At 31.8% G+C, this 8,649-nt stretch overlaps 1 pseudogene; it reads left to right on the top strand.

Annotated features, from left to right (window-relative positions):
• The first annotated feature begins 4,612 nt into the window (after positions 1-4,612).
• Positions 4,613-7,213, top strand: LOC125845547 (uncharacterized; annotated as a pseudogene).
• Positions 7,214-8,649: the final 1,436 nt, after the last annotated feature.

Genomic DNA, 8,649 nt, shown 5'->3' with positions numbered 1-8,649 from the left:
ATATATCACCAGCAGGAGCTACAAGATGATGTTACTTAATTGGTGGAACTACAAGTCCCACAATATTTTTGCTACCTATATAACCAAAATTATTCCTTTAATCATAGTGTGGGAGCTATGGAAAGCAAGATGTAGTAGAAAGTTTGAAAACTTGAGGGTATCCTTCTATAGGACCAAGACTAATGTTCTAAATACTCTTGGGCAAGTTCTAAAAATGAAGTTTAAAAGAGCCAACTTAGGAGAGGAATGGAGTGCAATCTGCAATGCTTGTGAAGCAAACATTGAGCAAAGAGTTTCAGAGCTATCAAATGGAACAAACCTCCCCCCCCCCCCCCTCCTCCCCCCACATTGTTAAGTTAAATAGTGATGGAAGTTGTTTACGTGGTATATGTGGAGGAGGGGGAGTGGTCAGAGACAATGAAGGAAGAATTATTTGTGCTTACTCAATACATCTGGGACCAGGAACATCCAACATGGCAAAAGCAGCTTCAATGTTGTTTGGCATAAAATGGTGTGTAAATAATGGACATAGTGTGATCATTGGAGAAACCGACTCTCTCCTCATTATCAAATGCGTCAGAAGGGAATGGAAAGTGCCTTGGAGGATTCTACACATCATCAATGAAATCCAAGAGTTAGTTGAAAAGCATGGATTTGAAATCAAGCATTGTTTTCGAGAAGCCAATAGACCAGCTGATAAATTGGCAAGCATGAGCCATATTTTGAGTCAATCATGTCTTCTACTCTCATACTGAGCTTTCCAATCAAGTAAAGGGGCTAGTCAATATGGACAAATGGGATATTCACTCTTTTAGGATCAAAATGAACAAACCATCCCATATCATTTACGATCCCCCATAGGTTTTGACTAAGTATAGCTCAGTGAACTCCCCTCAATGATCATGTACAAAGTTTGGTATGCCAAACTCAAATTGTAAGTTTTTGCACATCAATGATCAATGGAGTTATTTAAAAAAAATTATATATATATATTATTAAATACAAACAAATATGCAACCTAGTAATAGTATAAACCAAATGTTTAAAAGTTGAAGTTGTGACTACTCTATTTTTATCGAAATGTAATTGATTAACAAAAGGAGTTGTTTGTACTTTTTTTAATAAATATATTTTTACATGTACAATGTGTTCGTATGATATAATTGAAACATTTTGTGAATTGTTGAAGTCATAATACTCTATTATACAAGTATATATTGGTCGAAGTTAAACAAACTATGTTACTGATTTACCATATCGTAAAAATTTCGAAATCAAACTTCAAAATATCGAACTATACCAAATCAAATTATATAATAATGATCTAATAATTTTATAAATCGAAAATGAAATTACTATAACAAAGTTTCAAATTCTGTCATACCATACCATACCATACCCATCCCTTCCCACAACCCAATTAGAATAGTAATTGCTAGATATAATAAGGAAGATATTGCCTTTGTCCCAATTTAAAAAATTCATAAACATATTAATTTTGTCCCTACTTGGCTACATGTAAAGTCAAATTATTCTTGAACTATATATAAGATCACTCAATAATCGTGTTTTAATCCTCCAAAATTAAATTAACTATAATGACGGAGGAAAATAGTGATTAAATTTGAATTATTTCAGAAAGTTTAGTAATAAATTTAAACTATTTTAAGTGCAATGACAAATTGACCTTTTTATTTGTTTCGTCTTATCTTAATTTATACAAAACATGTTCAGAATACGAGAGTTAAAACACTTAATTTTGATCATTAATTTGAATATAAATTCTTTTAATATTTTAAAATAAAAAATTATATTTAAAAACTATTAAAAGAAAAATACTTAAGTCAATATAACTAATAGGAGTAATTCATAATATTTTTAGAAAAAAAAACTATGATTAAATAAAAAGTTATTTGACTCTCAAAATAATACGGGATCGTCAAAAAGGTCCCACGTATTAAACCTTCTGTCGATAGCCATCATGGGCAACATCTAACCACTTCTATTTATGATTTATGAAGAAAATCTGATAGTGAATGTGAATTGTGACAAATGATGAATTTGAATGCTTTCATCAAAGTTTGAGATCATAGTACTTCTTTCTTTTCATATTATTTGACATTTGCGAATCTAATATATCTTTTGGCTTGTTTTATAAAAATATATTTTATTATAATAATTTAAAAAATTAAATTTAATTAATATCATTTAATATAGTTATTTATTAATATAAAAAAAAGGGAAAATACATAAAAACACCCTTGAACTTGGCAGCAAAACTCACTTTAGTACCTTAACTTTACGGGTAATTATTTACCCCCCTAAACTTATTTCAAGTGAATTTAATAGCACCTTACACATACAATACCAGTTTCATACTTATGGGTGAAATGCACGCGCGCCACTTAAGCGCCACCTCTATGCCACATCGATGACACGTCGGATAATTGAAAAAAAAATACTTTTTCTTTATTTTTATTTTCACTATTCACCCATCATCTTCATTATTTCATTTGGGTCAATTTCTTAACTTCTAAAATTCTGACCGATTCATTCTATTTTCATTACTTTGTAATGATTTATTATTACTTCCATTAATCTCTTTTTTCAGCTAAGTGAAGCTTCAACTTACATCAACAATGGCGCTTTCAGATTTGTGCAAAATCAGTGTGCTTAACTTTTTAGATTTATTGTTAATTTTCTTGTTTAACTTCCTAATACATATCCAGGTATAGAATAAGTAATGTTTAAAGTTAGATGATTAGTTATTTTTTAAGGTTCTGACACTTTGTTAATTCTTTGTTGAAATTTTTTAAAGATTTGTTATTTTGATTTGAAATTTTCTCTTATTAGAAATATAAACTACTTAGAAGAAGGAGAAAATCGGAGATAAAGGATGCATAGAGGAACGAGAGGAGAGGGTGTGCAGGTTGTGAGGAAGAAGAAATAATTAAAAAGAAAAGAAATGAGTTGGGTTTGGGGTGATGGGTGCAAGGAAGAAGAAGAAGAAGAAATGGGAAAAAATTGTATTGGCTGGAAAGGGCAAAAAAGGGCCCCATTTAATTTTTTTTTTCTTTATTTACGCGCTGGTGTTTTTGAAATTTGCCACATCAGCCATCCGGGTGCTATTAAATTCACTTGTAATAAGATTAGGGGGGTAAATAATTACCCGTAAAGTTAAAGTATTAAAGTAAGTTTTGCTGCCAAGTTCAGGGGTGTTTTTATGTATTTTCCCTAAAAAAAATAATAAACACTCTCAATTGATTAAAATGAATAAATAAAATAAAATATTTATATTTTACGTAGGAATTAAATAAAATGAAACTCATTTTGACTTTGATTAAGAAAAAAATAGCTCGAATGATATAATCCCTCTATCGCCTCAAAATGAATTATAGTTCTTAATCTATAACAATACATTATTACATGTTTCATTCAATTTTTCAATCAGGCCGAATCTAAACATATACTCGAGAGATAATTGTTCATACACTAATATCGAAATTATAAATTCTCGAAAAAAGAGGAATCGTGATGATCCCCTCCGGACCGCCCAAGAGTACTTTCCATGATTTTCTTAACTTTATTCGCTCCAAAACATTTCTTTTACATGTTTTTTTAGTTTCATATCTCAACTTTTTCCACATTTTATCTACTTAAATCATTACTCTCATTGTACATGTATATCAAGTTGATCAAAAATTTATTTTCAATCACAATAAGTGTGTAGATCAACTTATAACTATATTTATAATATGTATGAAATAATACAAAATAGAAATATTAAATACGCAAAGAAATAATAAATTTTAATTTATTTTTATTATTTAAACTCTTTTTTTCCATCTAGTATCAGGAGTCCGAGTCTACATTGGAGTCTTAATTAAATTATTAAATTTGGATTGAGTACTGCAGTCTTATTTGAGGATGGTGCTTCCAACAAAATTTTCTTTCTATAAGACTTGGACCAAGTGGTGTGCATCAGTCGTTTCGATTAGGTTTTATGTATTATCAGTTTAATTTATCGGTTTTTTATTTATCGATTTTGATCATTAACGGTTCGGATTTCGGTTTACCCAAATAAGAAAACGCTCATAAAATAAATATATGATTTCTTACTTTCCAAACAATTTGGCACTGTCCGGTGAGACAATCAAATTAGCTGTAAATACTTTGATATAGTGAAACAAGAAATATAATGAGAAATTGAATCAATAAGAGTAGATGTAGTATGAAGGCAACAATAACATGTTACAACCAAAACATAATATGGAATTTCTGATGTGAAGTAGAAGTACTATGACATGTGAAATGTGTGTAGACCGTAGTGTAGAATAGTGATATAGTGTCTAGTTATGTTAAATTATTAATATTTAATATTTATGAAGGATATAGTAGTAACTTACTATCGTCTTAATGAGTTATATTAACCCAATATTAAAAATTGATACCAAACATATAACCGATAATTTTTTTTTTTATAAAACCATTATAAAACTCTTTTCTTTTTCATTCTTCTGGAAGTGATGTAAAAGGAGATTCAGTTCATATTTATCCACACCAAAATTAACATTATAAATACTCTATGGCGGTCTCCTTCAAGTTTTATTAAATAAAGAGATCTGGGGAAAAAAATCACAAAAAAAAACTGTGAAAATGTTTCAAAATTTTGTGTTTGAAGAGGGCTCTTCAATTATCACAGCAATAACTTTGATAACTTTTTTGTTTTTAGCTTATTTGGGTGTTTCTGAAATTGCTGGAAAACATCTCCAATACTCCAAATTTTGGAATGTTAATGCAAATTCTGGTTCCTCTAATAGTAATTTTCTGCAGGGAAAAATGTCTAGTAAAGTAGGGATGTTTATACTTTATGCACCTGCTTGTGTTGTGGGTTTTGCTTCATTTTTTTATGCACCCAGATGGTGGAACTAGGTTTATGTTACTTAAATCTGCTGTTACTATACATTTCTTCAAAAGGGTTCTTGAGGTAAACTTTTTTTTTCTTTTCAATTGACGGTCATAGCTTAATTGTCGATAAATATATTTTGTTAATTAATGTGCATATTTATTGCTGCTAAAAGTTATTTTTGTTGAAGTGTATAAGTTGGTCATATTGTGAATACAAATATAGAGGAAATTCTCCCAAAATATTCGTCGTCTTTATTGTTTTCGGGTCTTAAACTTTACGTGGTATCAGAGTCAGGTTTACTTGTTCTATGTGGTATCCCTGACTGTGTGGGGTTGTGAATATACACCTTGTGAAACCTCAGATAAAGAATGTTCAGATCCGAGCGGGTGTGAGGGAATGTTGATGAGAATGATCCCACATTGGACTTGGAAAAAAACATTAGGCTCTGGTTTTGGGCAATCCTCTCCCTTTGAGCTAGTAGCTTTTGGGGTGTGAGTTAGGCCTAATGCCTTGACGGACTCAATTGAATTTGGGTAATACATACTAGTGTTTTTTTTTTGGTTATTTTTGATGATCTTTAGAATCAGTTGATGGAAAATATTTGGAGTTATGAACTTATTTGGAGATTCCTTGGCTAGCATTTCAGGTTCCTCTCCCTCCATATAGTCTACAAGATAGAAATTTGAGTGATCTTCCGAATTTACCGGTACTTTTCTGTTGCTTCCTTCCAAACCAATTGAAGAATGTTGCAATTACTGGTCTAGGCATATAGTACCTATTGCACTGATTGGATTCCGTTCTTCTCCGTAGTTGTTGCCAAGGCCAAGGTCTAGACTTATGTTTGAAGCTAAACTTCCCACTACGGTTTCCTTTGCATTTGACTGTAGTAGCTTCAGGGGAATGAGGTTAATATAACACGATCATGTAGTTCGTTTGACAATGAAATGATCATGTAATTTCTCTCTCATGGAGTATGCCTAAGCCAATGATCCTACTAGAATTTAGTCTTCCGTCTGTCGTAGTAAATGTTTTCATGAAACTCTTCCTATACGTTCTTGATATGTGCACCCAAGAGGTCTAGTAGTCATGAAATGAGTTGAGAACTATGAGGTCTCAAGTTCAAATCCCAACAGAGACAACAAAAACACTAAGTGATTTCATCTCATTTGGTCTAGCCTTGGTGGACAGAGTTAACTGATATTTATTGCTGGTATTTATTGCTGGTGAGAGGTGACAAGTATCCCCTGGAATAAGTCGAGTTGTATGACACCACGGTTATCAAAATAAATTATGCCTTAACAACCTTCGTCATTTAGAGAATCTTCGTTTGCTATTGTGTACCTGCATAGCCAGTTATATAGGAGGCTCCTGTTGTGTAAGCCTTCCATTCTTTGCACCTAAACTACCATATTTTTTGGTACTATCACTTATTTTTCCCACTGTTCTATATACTGTTCTTGCTGCTTGATATTGCCTTTATATAGCATACAAGATTCCTACTTCGTTCCACTAGTTCATACCATTCAATGCTATCTTCAGCACGATCTAGTGATTCGAAGTATTCATCCCAGACAAGGAACTACGTAACTTGTTCCAAACTGATTGCTTTGTATTCACTAGAAATCTGATATATATATATATATATCCGTGCTGCTTATATTAATCCGATTCGCTTGTCGTATGTCCATGCACTATACGCGTATTATTCTTCAGACGAGACAGTTACTTTGAGGAGTAATGAGCTTTGCCCATTCTGTTTTGCAGGTTCTGTTTGTTCACAAATACAGTGGTGGGATGATCCTTGGATCAGTACTCCTTATTTCATCCTCCTATTTTATGCTGGCTGCAGTGATGATCTACATCCAACACTTAACTCTACAATATACGGAGCCTGAAATCGATTTGAAGTCTATCGGTGTACTGATATTCTTAGTCGGAATCAGTGGCAACTTTTATCATCATTACCTCCTTTCCAAGCTCAGAGGCAGTAAAGAGAAGGGCTATAAAATTCCGCAAGGCGGCCTTTTCAGTATGGTCATATGCCCTCATTATCTTTTCGAGATTCTTGGCTTTGTAGGGATCTCATTCATCTCCCAGACATCGTTTTCGTTTTGCTGTGCTGTGGGTGTAGCTTTATATCTGTCAGCAAGGAGTAATGTTACTAGGAAATGGTACCTTTCTAAATTTGAAAATTTTCCTAAGAATGTTAAAGCTTTGATTCCTTTTGTTTTCTAGAGAAAATGATGTACTTATGTTAAAGCATAATTTGTCACCTGTTGGAATAATGTAAAATATACCGTCAAACCTCTCTATAACAGTGTTGTTAACGTTTTGGTTCTTAAGAAATTGTCCATTATAATGAAATTTTATAATAGAGAATGGATGTTATAGAGAGGTCTGACTATATCCATTTTTGTTCAAAATATACTTGAAACTCCAAAGCTATGTTAAAATGACTATATGAGGAAGGGTGTTGAGTCATTATAATGTAATGTTATTATAGAGAGGTTTGACACAATTTGACCATATTACTAAACACAAATTGAAACATAGATGCATGCATTACATTCAAGCCTATCAAAAGGAAAAGAAAACAAAAGTCAACATATCTTCTTTGCATGACTTCGAAATTAGTCCGGCTTCAGAATAGGTCCAACAGGCTGACATCACACCAAGTGAAAAATGAAAATAAAAAAACTAACATAGCTTAGTGCAATAGCACTTAAGTTGGATACCAACACAATTACCACCAGAGAAGCCTTCATTTCTGCAAACAATAGCACAATTGTGATCATGCCAACATGGACCATGATAGCTATGGCTAGGTGACATACAAACTCTTGCTTCTACTTGTGGCATCATTATTCCCATTTCTGCATAATCCATATATATATTTATCAACAAAAAAATAAATAAATAATTAGTTGAGGTATATTGATGTACTAAACAAAAACAGGACTTAGATACAAAAATCGTCGTTAAATAATCCATAGCTAACACGATTTTTTGATAATCTGTCTGATCTAATATATTGTTAAATAAGATTAATGACGAACTTTTATAGTTTAAGGACAAAAGTTATCCATCGCTATTTTTTTTTCTGGTGACGGTTAGTATACCATCAAACCTTGTTGTAACAATATTTTTGTACAGTCATAAATTCATGAGGAATTAAAGACTAGAAGTTTTTTTTCGTTTATAGCATAGAAAGGACAAAAAAGTAATTTTGCATACTTTTGTTTATAACAGTTAAATTAGATCTCAACGTCAAATATGAGTATACATATATAACAATTAACAACACATCACTATAGCAGCTGTAAAACTTTAAGACAAACAGTACGCTGCCACATAGAAAGGTTTAATTAATGTTGAATAAATTTAGTAGTATAATGAATACTAACGATCTGAATAGACGGTTAATAATTCATATATTCGATCCCAACTGATTAATTAAGATTGATAAGTACTTAATTAATTGATTGATTTATGAGATAAGGAAAGAGTGAACAAGTAGATTTAGGACAAAATAAGGAAAACAAATAAAAATGGAAGACTTACGTGAGGCAAAAATCAAGAGAATCACAAAGAAAAACCCAAAAATTTTCCTCTCCATTTCTTAATTGATTTCAGCTAAAAAAATGTATTTAGAAGGCTTTACTCTTTAGTTCAAGGTGGAAAAAGAGTTAAGAAACATTGTTATATATAGATAATATATAGGGGGGGGGGGGGGGGGGGGG

Source organism: Solanum stenotomum, chromosome 11 (assembly GCF_019186545.1).
Source record: "Solanum stenotomum isolate F172 chromosome 11, ASM1918654v1, whole genome shotgun sequence".
NCBI lineage: Eukaryota > Viridiplantae > Streptophyta > Magnoliopsida > Solanales > Solanaceae > Solanum > Solanum stenotomum.
This window is presented reverse-complemented; position numbering and strand designations above follow the sequence as displayed.